Source organism: Ascaphus truei, chromosome 6 (assembly GCF_040206685.1).
Source record: "Ascaphus truei isolate aAscTru1 chromosome 6, aAscTru1.hap1, whole genome shotgun sequence".
Lineage (NCBI taxonomy): Eukaryota > Metazoa > Chordata > Amphibia > Anura > Ascaphidae > Ascaphus > Ascaphus truei.
In genome coordinates, this window is record NC_134488.1 from 98,939,395 (window position 1) to 98,956,994 (window position 17,600).

The following is a 17,600-nucleotide window of genomic DNA, read 5'->3' on the forward strand; positions in this document are numbered from 1 at the left end:
AGCCCACCTTCTGGACGTATCCTTAACTCCTTCCTCAATCTGTAATGACACCTCTATTGCTTAAGAAACAAAAGAAATTTTGAGTTAAAAAAAAAAATGCATGAATATTTAAAATGTCCAATAGCTTTATCCCTGTAGCTCCTAGAATAATGTGATTTCATATGAATATATTCGGGTGAGTTTGCCGCATGTAAAGAGACTATTTTTTGACTGACTTACTCCTAAGTATGAGTGACAAATGGATATCTGACTTGCATTCTCACAATCAATCATTAATTGTTTTTTATATCATTTAATTTGTCTAATCGCCTGTTACAAACATTCATCTGTAATTCTCGTGAATCGTTGTTAGACCCATGATATTTAATTTTTAGTACATTCAAACCATTCTGCGGACTACCTTCCTGGTCACACCCTCTGATATTCCCAGACCAGCAAAGAATGTCTTTACAGTTATATTGAAAGGTTTGTTATTTATTTCTACTGTCGAATCGATTTGTGTCATCACAATTTCCTAAAACCAGGTTTTGACCCAGATAACCTCATTTCTAGATACAAACAAAACAAGGCATGGTCAGTGGCTTGACCTACCATAAAAACAGTACATGTATTTTTAAGCTGCAACTGGAAACTCAAATTAACCTCTGGTGTGCCAGATTTATTACAATCCTGAATATCTTCTGGCATTATCATTACAGTAGATCGTGAACAGTGGCCTTCTTTTAAATCGCAATGCATTCCTCGATCGCTTTGGCCTGCATATATCTTGGGCTAGTATTATATTATAGTTTGACCATATACTGTACATAGAACAGTTGATGCTAAAATAACCACACCTTCCCCTCCCTTTGGATCCTCCTCCCCCACATTCACCACCTCAGAGACAACGGAGCCAGGCAGTGAGAGACGGAAGTGGCGGTGGCTCTGTGACCACTATTCAATATGCTGTGAAGCTACTTCTCCACGTCAGGGAAGCTTTGAGTTATATTGAAACTAATGGGTTTTTGATTATGAGAAACTGCCTTTATAGAATATTATTGAATCTTTTCTGCAGGACTAATACTTCTACTTAAATCCTTCCTTATCAAGACACCCAGGATATCCCTATTGAGGTAAGCCCATCTGAATAACATGCTGTGGTAAAACTCAAAACTTTTCACTGTTAGATCTGTATCTCAAGAGTTTTACAGGAGTTTCTGCTGCACACAGAAATAAAACATTGGTTTATATAAACATTTTCATTTTTTTTTTTTTATTATTATTATGCAAAGACAAAATGGCGGCACAAAGTTTCTGGGGACAAACCCCTTTGTCAGGTGAAGAGTATAGTGATGTATGTATAACATATAATACATGTTTCAGCTGAAAATCAGCTGCCCTGGTAAAGAGGGAGCATTGATATGGATGGTGGAAAGTGAGTCAGATATAAATAAGCTTTTGAATTGATAAACAACCCCACCTCCCGTCCTCCCGAATTTAATTCCAGAAAAAGTTAATGCAGTCACCCTAATTATCATATAGTGACTTTGATCGGATAGCAAAGTGCCTTCGTTATACACAATACTTGTACTGTATCATAAGAAAAGATTGCAAATCAATCCATATTATACAGAGTAAAAGGATTATCATCTCTCTGAAGGTTGCATTAAACTATTGGTGACACTGGCTTCATTGCTTGTATTTATCATTTTTATTTCAATGATCACTAACTGAGTCTTTATATATAGAGTGTTATATATTCCTTCTGCTGTAGCGGAGTCTGGACAGACGGACACCCACATACCTAATTTCCACGCCACTTCCACTCTGGTTTATTAAAGTATGCACATTTACAAACATTACAAAACACGCATACAATACCGCATCCATGCCTAAATAAATGGTAGCCAAAAGCTAGAAGTGAGCATAAAATATACTAAATGCTAGTGGTGCTCCACGGATAAAGGCAATATATAAACGACAAAAAAGATTCCCAAAGGGAGCACATGGGTGTACCAAGAACAATGATAATCTATTTATTGATAGAACAAAAAAAACAAGGGAGAAAGTGTTAAAAGGAGGGGGACTCCTACACAATTCCTTAAAGGGACACGGCAATGCTACAGGACTCTGAAGTGTATCAAACTCTGCTAACGTCCCCACCTAACAAAGTGACATAAGGTGAAAACAAAATCACAGATAGTGACTGGATACTTTTAACGACCTCTCATACACGTGTAGTTGTAAGGAATCGGGGAACACGTCCCATGCGGCGTGTTCCCTCCTTACCTGCTGCAGCGCACCTCCCCACTCTGGTTACACGGTGCACGCGCACCCCCAGCTCTTCACTTTGTGCCACAGAGCTTGGCTCCACCCCCGGTCGCATCGCGCGTCTGTCACACGTGGAGCGCGCACGTGATGGCGTGCACCGCTCCTCAGCTGCGTGGCAAGTATTCCTAATTGCCCACTTGTCTCCTGCAGCCTATCCTAGCCTCCGCAGAGGCCGCACCTCCGCTCCACCTCCCTTGCTATTGGTTCCTGTTTACTTTAAAATACTTTCACCTTGCTGAGCATAACCTGTGTAGCCTTGTGTTCCAGCGTTTGCTGTCCCTTGCCATGTTCCTGTGTTTTTCTCTGCTGCTTTCCTGTGTACCGACCTGGCTTGACTTTAGGACCCTCTCTGGATAACGACCCTGGCTTGACTATTGGACCCCCTCTGGATAAAGACCCCGGCTTGCCTCTGACTACCCGCACCTCTCCAGTCCTGACCACGGCTATCGGATATACTACCACTCTCCCGGCTCCAACCCCAGGCCACGGCACAACGGACATTGACCATCCCGCTGACTCGGCCCCTGGATTCCGACAAGTATCTTAACTAACCCGATCTCTCCAACCCAGACCCACCTATGCTGACTATCCACTCTCCAGGTGCGCCTCGGCTACTGTAGGGTGCGCAGTCTTGTACTTTCCCACCTCAGTACCGGGGTCCCGCCTTGTTCGTATTGAGCGCACTGTAGAAAGCTACAAACATGCACACAAGATGATGATTGTGTACTGGGACACAAAATAGCAGAATTGCTGACAAGAAAATTTTTTCTCAAAAAGGTAAACAATGAGACACTCGTAAGTGATATGTCCATAAACAGCATGCAGTAAATGCTGAGTAGCCTGTCTCAATAAGTACAGCGTCCGGATATAGTATATAATATAAAGTCCATGATACATCACCGCTGTGAAATAGCATATGAGCTCATGTAAGTCCCTTCAGTAGGAAGAGGGGTCCCCCAGCCAGGCTCCCACTCCAACGCGCGTTTCGACGCTTGTCTTCGGGGAGTAGAGATGACATTTGAACAGCAGACGTTTAAATAGCAGATCAAAACTTCATTTTGCGCCAAAAGCGGCACTTCCAAGTGGTTTATTCAATCGAAACTAATGTCAAACAGCTGATCCCTATTATCCTCGGCGACTCAGCCAATGGTGTTACAGGGGGCGGAATTACCAACATATCAGGAGCATATTAGGTAATCACGTCACTCGGTGTCCTCACGTTGGTTACCTTAGCGATCCAACACTACATTGTTAACCAATGAAATACCAGCTGGATCGTAGTCCCATCCTGATAGTCAAAATGAAAATAAAGCCCAAAGTAGTCATAGTAACGGAACACTCTGGGTACAGCGAATATAATAGAATGGTGAAGATTTTGTCTTTCACTGCAAATCCACTGGACATCCAGATAAGGCAGGAATCACACACAAGATCGTCATATTGTAGTGATGTATTAGCTGTAAAGGCTTCACTCCATGGCCACGGGACATCCAGGTGGGACCACAGTCATAACGTAGTCGTTTTGCTGCCAACGTTGGAGTCGCAGTGCAACGCCATGCTGTCATGGTTCAAATATCAACGCAATCGCCATACTGCCAGAAACCTCTGATAGTTGATACTGGATGATATATACAGTATATATATTATGTGACAAACGGCTTACTCCGGGACTCCGTCGTTTGTCCGGGACTGTTTAGAACACGGTCTTTTAGGGTAGGTTAAATGATGAGGCGTCACGTACTGTTCCTTTAAACAGGCTATGCCTGGTTTATTCAGTCCCAGGCACTGAGACTGCCACAGTGCATACAACAGAAAACAGATCAAAACAAAAGCTGCTCACCTGAGCGATAACTTAACTTAGATATCCCTGACTCAGGGTTGGACGTGGCTTTTCCACTTCCAACATCAAAACACGGTACTTTTGCAGTCTTACACAAATGAACAGAAAGATTGAACCTGTTTGGGGAAGAGGCTTCTCCCCTCTGTAGTTCAGCAGCCTTCCAGCCTCCTGGCTCTTGTGGGGAGACCAGAGCAAACAGGAAATCAGTCTTTCATACCTGATTCCTAATTAGCATGACAGGTGACAGAAATCAGGCAGCAGACAAACTCTGGTCTGGATCTCTCATCCCTCAGTTCCAGCGCTTGCCAAACTGTGGGATGGAGTGTATGTATTATAAGGCTGCACTCCCAGGCCAAACAGGATAGAAACTGTCTAGTATCCTGGAAGCCCTATATACGGAATTTATTACCATCCCCTGGTTTCTGTCACATATCCTCCCCCCCAGCTCAGACCTCGAGGGATGAGCGACCATGGATATTAGGGAGTGCATCCTTGACAACCCGTCAGCATTGCCATGTTTGTGCCCTGACCTGTGTTCCACAGAAAATTTAAAGGGTTGTAGGCTTAGGAACCACCTGGTCACTCTAGCATTCTTTTCCCTGTTTTGACACATCCAGGTAAGGGGTGCATGATCTGTGACCAACCGGAATTTTCTCCCCAACAGGTAGTATTTGAGCGTCTCTACAGCCCACTTTATTGCGAGACACTCTTTCTCTACTATGGAGTAATTTTTCTCCTGGGGATTTAGTTTCCTACTTAAATAAAGGATGGGGTGCTCCTCACCTTGAGACTCCTGGGAGAGTACCGCCCCCAGCCCAACCTCAGATGCGTCGGTTTGGACTACGAACTCTTTGGAGAAGTCAGGTGTGACCAACACTGGTTGGGCACAGAGAGCTTCTTTCAGGCTTCTAAAGGCCTGTTCGGTTTCGGGGGACCACTTTACCATTAGCGGTCCTCTTGCTTTTGTGAGGTCAGTTAGTGGGGTTGCCTTAGTTGCAAAATTGGGAATAAACCTTCTATAGTACCCAATTAACCCCAAAAAAGTCCTTACTTGTTTTTTTGTAACTGGTCTTGGCCAATTTTGTATCGCCTCCACTTTGAGTGTTTGGGGTTTGAGTAAACCTCTGCCAATAGAATATCCCAGATACTTGGCCTCCTCCAGACCAATAGTGCATTTAGCGGGGTTAGCAGTTAGTCCAGCAGACCGGACTGCGTCAAGCACAGCTTGGACCTTTGGAAGGTGGGATTGCCAATCTTCACTATGGATTACCACATCATCCAGGTAGGCGGCAGCATACCGAGCATGTGGTTTTAAAATTTTATCCATCATTCTTTGGAATGTGGCGGGAGCTCCATGTAAGCCAAAAGGCAACACCTTATACTGAAAGAGGCCGTCTGGGGTTGAGAAGGCTGTCTTTTCTTTTGCCCTTTCTGTGAGGGGAACCTGCCAGTACCCTTTTGTTAGGTCTAGGGTTGTGAGATATCGGGCTTTGCCCAGTCTCTCTACAAGTTCATCTACCCTGGGCATAGGATAAGTATCAAATTTTGACACCGCGTTTAGTTTCCGGTAGTCATTACAAAACCTTGTTGTACCATCTGGCTTTGGGACTAAGACTATAGGGCTGTTCCACCCACTTTGGGATTCCTCAATTACACCTAGTTTTAGCATTTTTTTAACCTCTAAACTTATAGCCTTTCTTTTGGCCTCTGGGATTCGGTACGGTTTAAGGTTAACTCGGACCCCTGGTTCAGAGACTAGGTCATGTTCAATTACGCTAGTTCTACCTGGCCGTATAGAGAAGATTTCTTTGTTTCTTCTCACTAAATTCTGAACCTCTCGTTTCTGATGAACAGACAGGGTTTCAGCTATGCTAACCTCTGGGTCAGTTTCTTGATTCTCTGACGGACCTGGGGGTACTAGGGTTAACAAGACTTCTCTATCTTTCCAGGGCTTGAGTAGGTTTATATGGTAAATTTGCTCAGGTTTCCTCCTACCTGGCTGTCTTACCTTATAATTTACTTCTCCCACTCTTTCCAAGACCTCATATGGCCCATGCCATTTAGCAAGGAATTTACTCTCCACGGTGGGAACCAGAACTAGTACCCTATCACCTGGAAAAAAAATTCTGACCCTAGCACCCTTATTATACGTATTCCTCTGTGCTTCTTGAGCTTTCTCCATGTGTTCCCTCACTATGGGTAGGACTGCAGCAATGCGGTCCTGCATCTGGGCAACATGCTCTATTACACTTCTGTAAGGGGTAACCTCGTGTTCCCAAGTCTCTTTGGCTATATCCAGTAAGCCCCTTGGGTGTCGGCCATACAATAGTTCAAACGGGGAGAAGCCTGTGGATGATTGGGGAACTTCCCGAATGGCAAATAACAGGTACGGTAACAAACAATCCCAGTTTTTCCCATCTTTATCAACCGCCCGCCGTAACATGCTCTTTAAGGTTTTATTGAACCTTTCCACTAAACCATCTGTTTGTGGATGATAGACTGAGGTTCTGAGATGCTTGATTTTTAGGAGTTTACATAGCTCTTTTGTTACTTGGGACATAAATGGTGTTCCCTGGTCAGATAGAATCTCTTTAGGAATCCCGACCCGGGAAAACAGAACTACTAACTCTTTTGCTATGTTTTTAGCTGAGGTGCTACGTAGGGGAACTGCCTCCGGATATCGGGTGGCATAATCTAATATTACCAATATATGCTGATGTCCCCTAGCAGACTTTATTAGGGGTCCTACTAGATCCATAGCAATCCGGTCAAATGGTACCTCTATTATGGGAAGGGGTACCAATGGGCTGCGGTACGCCTTGAACGGGGCGGTGATCTGACATTCTGGGCATGAGGAACAATAATTCGTAATTTCTGCCAGAACCCCAGGCCAATAGAAGCTTCGGAGAACCTTTTCTTTTGTCTTTTCCACCCCTAGGTGTCCCCCCAATGGATGACTATGTGCGAGGTGTAATACTACGTTACGGAATGTCCGTGGTACCAACAATTGTTTAGTTGTAACTGATTTCCTTTTATCAACCCGATATACTAGGTCGTTCTCTACCTCGAAGTAGGGGTAAGCAAGTGACCTATCTGGTTGGCCAGGAGTACTATTCTGGTCCCGTATATTTCCCCTTGCTACCGCTAATGTGGGGTCTTCCCACTGGGCCTTCTTAAAACTCCCAGGACTGACCTCTAGGTCAGCGAGGGTCTTATCCGGTTCTGGGGTGGTAAGTGTCTGCTCAACATCTTGATTTGGGGTATTCCCTACCAAAGTAGTGATGGGGAAGGGAATTTTACAGCACTCCTCCTTTTCCCCCTTCTTATTTGGGCCCTCGTCAACCTCCATTTCTGAAAAAGGGAAAGGATTTGTTTCTTCTAATACTTCGTTATGGTCCGCTATTGAACTCTGGGCGCTATTCTGAGCGGGGGACCACATTTTTAGAAAATGGGGAAAGTCGGTCCCTATTAACACATCATGTGCCAGTTTGGGTACAATACCCACCTTGAAATCTAAAGAACCAAACTCTGTTTCAAAAAAAACATCAACAGTGGAATATTCATGATTATCCCCATGTATACAACAAATTGCCACTCTTTGTGAACTGTTTCCCTGTTTCTTCTTAATGGGCAAGAGGTATTCGGACACTAGTGTGACCATGCTCCCAGAGTCAAGAAGTGCCCGAACCCTCTTACCATTAACCTTTACAAATGCCCACAGATGGTTATTCAAGGGGTCCTCTGGGCTAGGGCCCATACATTGGGACAACAGCGAATAAGGTTCCACGCTGTTGCATTGCATGGGCTCATCATTTAGTGGGCAGATTTTTGCTGTGTGGCCCCTCTCATGACAATTTACACATTTAGGTACATAGTCTGTGTCCCACTTAGAGCCTTTTCCCGGCTCCCCATGTTGGCTATTGCCCTTAGTGTGCGAACCACTGTTGCTGGTGCTGCGTGAAGGTGGTCGCCGCTCTTCAGCGCCCCTTAACCCCGGTACCCTTTTACCGTCTCTGGAAGAGTCCTGGAACCTCGGGTAGTGGGGTTGCTCCACGACTGTGGGTTGCGGGTGCTCTTCTGCTGCATTGTACCTTTCTACGAGGGCCACAAGCTCATCCGCATTGTGGGGGTCACTCCGACTGACCCAACGGCGTAAGGCAGAGGGAAGTTTCCTCAAGAACTGGTCCATGACCAACCGTTCCACGATGTGGCTGGCTGAGTTGATCTCGGGTTGTAGCCACTTCCGGGCGAGGTGGATGAGGTCATACATCTGGCTTCGGGTGGCTTTATCCATCGTGAAGGACCATGCGTGAAACCTTTGGGCGCGAACAGCCGTGGTTACGCCGAGGCGGGCGAGGATCTCGAACTTCAATTTTGCATAGACGTTAGCTTCGGCTGGCTCTAGATCAAAGTAAGCCTTCTGGGGTTCGCCGCTTAGGAAGGGTGCGATTAGACCAGCCCACTCAGCTTCTGGCCATCCCTCTCTCTGTGCCGTGCGTTCAAACGTGAGAAGATAGGCTTCCACATCATCCGAGGGTCCCATCTTCTGAAGGTAGTGGCTTGCCCTGGTCATTTTCGGAACTGGGGCTGCCGCTGCCAGTGGAAGGTTACTGATAGTCCCCCTCAGGATCTCGAGTTCCTGCTGTAAGCCCTGAGCGAACCGCTGTTGCTCCTCTCTCAGCAAGCGGTTTGTCTCTTGCTGGTTTGCAATCGCGTTTTGCAGGGCTTCATTTGTCTGTTGCTGGTTTGCATTCGCCTGTTGCTGGTTTGCATTCGCCTGTTGCTGGTTTGCATTAATCTCTTGCTGGGCTATTAGCAGCTGTTGCTGGGCTGCATTCGTCTGCTGCTGGTTTGCATTAGTTTCTTGCTGGGCTATTAACAGCTGTTGCTGGGTTTCATTCGCGTCTTTCTGGGCAGCGACATTGCGTACCAGCGCACCCACCACGTCTTCCATCTTGTTTGCAGAGGATGAAAAAAACTTTTTTTTTTTTTTTTCTTTCAAAGTTCTTCAACCCGCAGACCCCCTAGTGCTCTGCCCGCATTCTCCACCATATGTGACAAACGGCTTACTCCGGGACTCCGTCGTTTGTCCGGGACTGTTTAGAACACGGTCTTTTAGGGTAGGTTAAATGATGAGGCGTCACGTACTGTTCCTTTAAACAGGCTATGCCTGGTTTATTCAGTCCCAGGCACTGAGACTGCCACAGTGCATACAACAGAAAACAGATCAAAACAAAAGCTGCTCACCTGAGCGATAACTTAACTTAGATATCCCTGACTCAGGGTTGGACGTGGCTTTTCCACTTCCAACATCAAAACACGGTACTTTTGCAGTCTTACACAAATGAACAGAAAGATTGAACCTGTTTGGGGAAGAGGCTTCTCCCCTCTGTAGTTCAGCAGCCTTCCAGCCTCCTGGCTCTTGTGGGGAGACCAGAGCAAACAGGAAATCAGTCTTTCATACCTGATTCCTAATTAGCATGACAGGTGACAGAAATCAGGCAGCAGACAAACTCTGGTCTGGATCTCTCATCCCTCAGTTCCAGCGCTTGCCAAACTGTGGGATGGAGTGTATGTATTATAAGGCTGCACTCCCAGGCCAAACAGGATAGAAACTGTCTAGTATCCTGGAAGCCCTATATACGGAATTTATTACCATCCCCTGGTTTCTGTCACAATAAGAACTATTAAAAATATAAATAAAGACAAAGGGAAAAGGGGGAGATATTGAATCAATGAATATGCAAATAAGGAAAAAGAGAAAAAATAATACATTTTTAAAGAAACATTGCAAAACTTAAATAATCATTGAGACCTTGAGGTACCATGATCTCTAACTGAACTATCCACCTGCATTCTATCTGTAACAGTGAGCTCTCGAGGACCGCTCCGCGGATACCAATAGAGACCCTGTCAAAGGCAAACACAGATAAGACAGCAGGATCTGACCCATGATGTTTCAAACAAAATATCTTGCTACTGTTATCTTCTTGAACACATCCAGGTCATGTTGCCAATTTTTAATATTGCGAGTTCTAAGATTCTAAACCTGACCTCCCTCGTGCTCTTCCCTATATAAATCAAACCACATGGGCAGATTAGGTAATAAATAACACCTTTTGATTTACAGTTAAGAAATGGGAATATGTTAAAGCTACGTGTACCTGTGGAATTAGAGTCTGTTTGCCACATAAATTTACAAGCTGAGCAGCTACTATGTCTAAAAAAAAACAAAACCCTTTTTAGCAAAAGTAGAAAGGAAAGTAGATCAGACCTGAGGGTCATAATGACTATGGATTAGTTTATCTCGCAAATTAGGCGAGTTTAGCCTAGCCTGAGGTAGTGCAACACAACTAAGACACACTTGCGATACATGTAGATGTGCACTGGCATACTTTATTGCATCAAAATGGCGACTGCCCAGCAGAGTAGCACCATGTGCGATTGCAGAGAAAAAGTAAAGATGGCGACAAGTGATGATGTCCTGCGCGATGCGGAGAGCCCGAAATGGCGGTCCGCGCCAGAGATGGGAAGCGCACGTGCTGTGCGGACAGCGGAGGAACCGTGTGCGGAGACGCCTATAATGAGTAGACTATGGAGTGGCGCGAAAGCTGTGGCCGCGCCTTTATTGTCCTGCCTGAATTCCCGGGGTGCAACCCAGGAGGATAGCTGTGAGGACATTGCAATTATGTGTGAGAAGGCGGATGGAGTATCTGATTGCCAGGCGGTGACTACAACTCAAGTCTCCACTGCTGCTAGTAGGGATTGCACAGCGATCCAAAATGGTGGCTCCCGCTTCCCTGGGCCGAGAGTGGTGCGAAAAAGAGAACCCCACCCTGATTGGGGAAGTGGAGCGAAAGCCGTGGCCGCGCCCTCCTGGGATGTGACAGACTCAGAGCCGATTCTGGGTCATGACGTGAAGCTGTGGGACCCTTCTCTAATCTCCACCAGAGGGAGGGGTCCCTGCATCTGCCAATGGAAGTCTGAACTGACTGAGGGAGGAGCTGGATATGCGCTTCCTGTCCCTCAGTTGCGAAGAGCTGGTGAGCAAGAGAGACTGTTGTGCCGTGTGTCTCCCTTACCCAGTGCAACTACTAGTTGTGCCATGGCGGACTTTGACATATACCCCTACCAACTTCCAGGAGGCTTCCTGGTAGTGAAGACGGGTGGTCGAGAGATTCTTCCGTGTCTATGTATGTAGTGTAGAGTATGTATGTAGTGTGCGGAGAAGCCAGTACAATGGCGAGATGCCCTCAATGCGGCATCCACTACTTGTGGGCCGTGGAGCCGTTCGTGCCTGGGCACGCGGAGGCGGGAGGAGATACAGCAATGCTGACGGCTGGGGCCTTGCCAAAAATCAAGAAAGAGGAGGTCGATCCCGGAGAATGGGGATCGCTACTAATGATGGTGCCCAAGAAGGATGGTGCTGAGGCCTGCAACTGCAGCGAGAACCTGGAATCTCGCTGTCGGTCCCCTGCGGAGGTACCCTTACTGTCATCGGTATCCTCCTCGTCGGACGATGAGAACGGAAGCCGTGCATCGGTGGTGATGCGCCTACCGGCGGGCCACTACAGTGGTGCTGAAAAGAAGGAAGAGCTACTTACCAGTGACCTCGAGCTGTTGAGTATAGAAATTCCCCGACAGCACGCGCTGGTGCGGCCGGAGCAGCGGAAGAGTCCCACGGCCGTGGTGACTCCCAGCGTGTCGGAGGAAGAGGATCCCATCGCACACCAGCGGAGTGGTGATGTACCCTCTTACCTTCCACAGGCTCCGATGGAGGCGGCCGAAGAGAAAGGCCTGACCAAGGCGCAAGTGGAGCTGAGGGGCGACGTCGAACATCCGGTGATGGACGTTGAGATGGAGGAGGAAGTTCAGGTGGGGGACCCCACCCAAGATGGCGCTACCTCGCGAGAGGATGATGACGTCACTTCCGGTAGCCACAGCGGAGCCGACTGGAAGCATCCGTCATCGCAGCTGATCAGTACCAGCCTGTCCCAGGAAGAAATGGACAGTTATCGGCAAGCGGTGAAGAATCGGGGCAACAAGAAGAGTCTTGAGCCTGCTCTGCCCAAAGTCACAACGGGTCATGGCATAGTCAAGTTGTTAATTACGCTGCCGCAACGTAAGAACACTTCCCTTTGCCATTCCCTTTGCCCAAGGCCACTGCCCCTATCCCTGCCCCTGTCACATCTCCCTCGGGGTCCCAATCGAGCCAAGGGTGGTCTGGGGAGTCACGGGACACGTCGGAGGAACGGCCTGGGTCGGCCATGGACTGGGGGGACTGTTTTACGTCTCATGAGGGGTCGGGGAGGGAAGTAGTACCTGCTGTGACACCCCCGAAAATGAATCCCACAAATTATACCCATATTGTAAGGGGAAGGCCAAAACGTTATGGGACTGCCACCCGTTCAAGTACTACATCTGGTGTCTCTTCTGGTGGAGAGACTGAAGGGCCTGAGACTGCGTTAGTAGTAAAGAAGTAGTCCTCGGAAGCATAGCACCAAGTGGTGGGCTCCATTGTATGAGGGGTATTCTGAGTGGTTGGACCGCACTAGGTTCATCTTGATGCGAGGAGATGTAGTTGATCACTGGTGGGATGTGGGTGAATACTCGGCTGGGGAAAGCCACAAGGAGTTAGTGAGGAGGTGGGATGAAATCCAAAAGGGAATAGTCATCCCAAAGGGGTCCTCTATATTGTATGATCTCATTGCCCCTGAAGAACCACTGTCATGGGTACTGCCAGGTAAAGCAGGGAATAAGAGGCTGGTGAAGATAAGCAGGGCTGAGAGGGCCATAGTAGCGAGATATAAGCAATCTCATGGATTGGAGTATCCTTATGTTCCAGAGCCCCTAATGCAGGAGATTGAGGATAATCGGGGTACCTGGCTAAGGGAAGTAGTGGAGGACTACCTTAAGTCAAAGTCTAGTTACTCTGAACACCGAACAGAGGCTAGGATATGTTATCTGATGCGGGTTTGGAGTGTCGGGCGAAACATTTTCATGCATAAGATGGAGTATAGACCAGAAAATGGGCCACCTAGATCATACAGTATTACAATTGTTGATCACAACGGGCGAGAGGTAAAGAAGCCTGACCCCAGACATTACTATTGAAGTTTGGATTCTCCTTGGGAGTAATCTTAGTAGTACACTGTCTGTGGTAATATGAGGTTCTGAATACAGTAATGCAGTTATGGTGATTCGGCATTATGTTGAATTATGTATGGTGTGTGCCAATGTATATTTGTATTGATGATACTGTTGTTCCCTGTATGTTTTGCAGTTGCTTGTTTGAAGGAAGGCCCCGCAAATTTAGGACCAAGTGGGGACCATTGGATTCACCAGAGGGAGATTGTAGCCCTGTGTAATTTTGGGGTTACATGCCTCTCTCCTCCTGTGCAATAATCCCTGTTAAAAGGGCAGGTTTGCCAGGAGTAATCATGCGGTTTGCCCTCATCCCCAGTGATGTGTATTGTGTAGTGAAGGAAGTGACATCATGCTCTGTAGCCACTTACAGTGACACAGGGGTGGTTTCTACTGGAGCTATATAGTATGCAACACTTCCTGAATTTAGTATGTGTGAGTGTCTCATCCCACCTGAATGAGACTGTCTGACCCAACACACTGCCAGGGCTCTGGCAAGAAGGACTGTGGCCCTCCCCTAGGGGAGAGGTGGACAGACTATTCCCCTTACTCTATTAGAGAGTAAGGGAAGAGCAAGGACAGCTTCTAGGCCCTGACTAGGAGTGGTGTCCAGGGACTTCCTTGAAGTGGGCAACCTTTATCATGAGCGGCTAGAGACCGGCCGCAAAGATGGGCAGTCTGCCACTAATTATGTTAATAAAGAATGTCCAACATGAAAGAACCTTCTTGCCTGAGAGTGGAGTCATTCAGGGAGAAGCTGCACCCAGAGCTTCTCTTTCAGAGACTCCTCCCTGCTGTCGTGGGGACCTGGAAGAGATGGAGGCGCTATACCAGAAGTGAGTAGTTCTCAGCATTACCTCATGAGTCAGTCCTGATGTAATTCCCCATATCACCGCGGAAGGCTCAGGAGTCCTGTAAGCCAGCAGGTGCACCACACTAGATTACATGTAACATGGGGCAGTTTCCTCACGTAAGGGGCCAATGTGAGGTTGGGGGGGGGGCACCGTTACACATAAATAAGGGATTTGGTATATTCTATCTGCTAAAAGTCACTGTCTGATAATTAGGGTGACATCATGGACTCGTACTGGTGCAAAACTGGGGAAGTGGGTGAGCGGTTTGACCCCCAAAATGTTATGAAACCATTTTGGTTTCACATACGACAAACTTTATAAACCGTCATTTTCTTGGATCAGGGCCAGCTTGATGGCGTTGCCATCACACAGAAGCCCTGCGCTCTTCCCCACAATAATAAAGCCGATTGCAGGGGGAGAGCACGGGGCCTCTGTGTTTCTAACCTGTCCAGCTGCCTATCCTTTAAACTTCCCGTTATTATGATGTCACATGGCACTGCATTGACATGACAAAGTGATGGCACCATGACGTCATGACTTTGCGTTGTTTGAGGTCCCGCGCCGGACCATGTAAGAGACCTAGCGAAAGCCCCTGCACCAAGTCCCGCAAAAGAATAAGCCGGCTCTGCGTGTGAGCAGGGCTGGATCTCCCACTAGGCCTGATTGGTCAGGGACTAGAGCGGCAAATTTCCGTTTTTTTGTTTTTTTTTAAATTCCCTCCGTGTTTGAAAGACCATAAAATTGTGCTGGTCGGTGGCGTCTCTTCCTACAGCGTCCCGTCATCATGGTGTCGCAACTTCAAATGGCGCCACGTTGCCCGGGCAACGTGACGCTACAACGTCATGATGCTGAGTCAGCTGAGATGTTACAGATTAGAGTTCCACATTATACAGGGATATACCAATTAAGTATACATGGGAAGAATGTTGATCCAGGGAATAATCCGATTGCCAATTCTTGGAGTCAGGAAGGAATTTACTTTTCCCCTTATGAGATATATCATCCAATGATAACACTGGGTTTTTTTGTTTGCCTTCCTCTGGATCAATAAGGAAGTATAGATATAGGATAAAGTATCTGTTGTCTAAATTTAGCATAGGATGAACTTGATGGACGTCTGTCTTTTTACAACCTCATCTACTATGTAACTATGTATCTGAGGAATCTATGCAAATACTGTACTATACCCGAGTGCACAGAGAACTTGTTTTAAAAGTTCTCGAGAAAAGAGCATTTGAATATGGTTCTCTGTGGTGTGACTTGCTTAAAACAAGAAAAGAAAACTAAAGTAAATTATCACGAATTACACGAAAATTATGCTTTAAACAGTATGCAGTTCACAGAATGAATGGACCATCGTGATTGCCACCTGTTGGACAATTATTATTATTGCATGTAACAATGTTTAATGCTGGAATCCCTACAACAAATTGCTAAACAAATTCATTTTGGCAATTACATTATTCTAAGAAAAGTGGCCTTCGGGTTGTGTTTGCGCCTTCATCAAGTTATATAAATATTTACATCTCAAATTGAAAATCTCAATTACATCAATCCACAAGTAAATAGAGAATAAAAGCATGACGTTCATTCAACAGTGATAAGCGTAACGTAAAATTAATATTAACACTGTCATTAACATATTGTGTACAATAGGTACTGCTGTGCAAAGTTCCAACATTTCCATCACTGGCAGAAGGTGAAAATATTTTAAGCTTGTGTGCCAGTCAAAAACGATAAGTTTAACATGAAATTGGAGCAGCAGAGATGCTTCAAGTATATTGTTTGTGCACACTACATAACCCTTTCACTGCCAGTGATCAGCAACGCATCATCACAGACACTGACAGCAAAAGGTTTAAGCATGATTCAATTTAAATTGCTTGTCCCAGAATCATATAAACATGATCTATGACAATAGCACATTTATGTTTGGAATCATTTGTTTGTAACATGATTTCTTGTAAAATATAACATTTTCCACCCGTTAATTCCTCCATGCAATATTGAAGTTTCATTTCCACATAACTAGGTACACCGTGTGCAATAGGCTTGCTTTGTACTCACATGAATGTAGACAACACGTGATGTCTGGGATATAGATATTGCTGACAATGAGAAAGACCTGACCACACACTTGTTCCTTAAGAGTCCTGTAATGTACACTCAACCAGCTTCGGTTTGCAAGACATTATACAAGTTAAAAGGATATACCAAGAAATGAAAACGGGAGTGCTCCAGGGGCCTGAGAGGTCTCTACAGTCTACAATACTCTGCAGGCCCTTCCAGTAGGAAGTTAATGCACAGCCATTAATTGACTCAACACATTTCCCTGTAGCTGTTAAGGTTTTATTTGTTCGGCAGTGAGATGTTAAATAATTCAAATTGTGGTAATATATGCATTTAAAACAAAAAAAACCCCAAAAAAATGGTTTTCTGAAACCCATAAGCATTTTAATAATTTTTGTTAAAAATCTGTATCAATTGTTCACATTATAACCGAACAATTATTCCACTAGCATCCCTTTTTCGTATGAAGACACCTTGTGTTGAGCCCTCTCACACCACAGTTATAGTGGCTACTTGTGTTGGTCCCTTGCCAGAGATTAAGGTATGCCCAGCAGACAAAGATGAACATGGCAAACAAAGTAGAAAGAATTCTTTTTTTCTTCTACAAAAATAAAATCGGAATGTACTCTGCTTCCTTAGGAAAAATGAATCACCCTTAAAGTTAAACTTTTGCTTATTCATTTCCTGCAAAAGATGAATTACATAGGATCCAAAAACACTCATCAGATGTTAAAAGTGCTATACTAATCTGTTTAACTAATGTTGGCACCAGAATAACTTTAGAAACAACCAAGTAATAAAAAAAATAAAAAAAATAGCGAGGATTGACAAATGATTTTTGTACACAAAGGGGGGAAATTCATTAAACTGATTACTCCTTACCATTAATGTTGATAGCCATTGACTAGCAGTCACAGCTACCACACTTTAATGTCCCCCAGTCTTCAAACAAAGTAGTATATAAACGATTGTATGAAGTCTTCAAAGCACTGGGTTACCATTGAAACATTAAAAGTTAATATAAAACGTGTAAATCGTACTTAAAAAAAAAATGTATAAGTGTACCAGTTATCTTCATTAAACATGCCACTCCCATTAGTGACAATTGGATGGACAAAGACTTCAAAATTAAATCATTTATAAACTGCAATACTAACTATGTAGTGTATTATCTAAAAATCTGGTTGTGACAAGGGATATGTGGGCAGAACGATAAGACCCCTTAAACAAAGAATAATGAAGCATGTTTGCTCCATCAAAAAGGGAGACAATACACACCCAGTATCCAGACATTTCACGCAACGTCCCAGCGGTGGAATCGGCAGCTTGAACTTTTTAAGATATACAGGTAGAACATGTCCTGATGCCTACTAGAGAAGGGA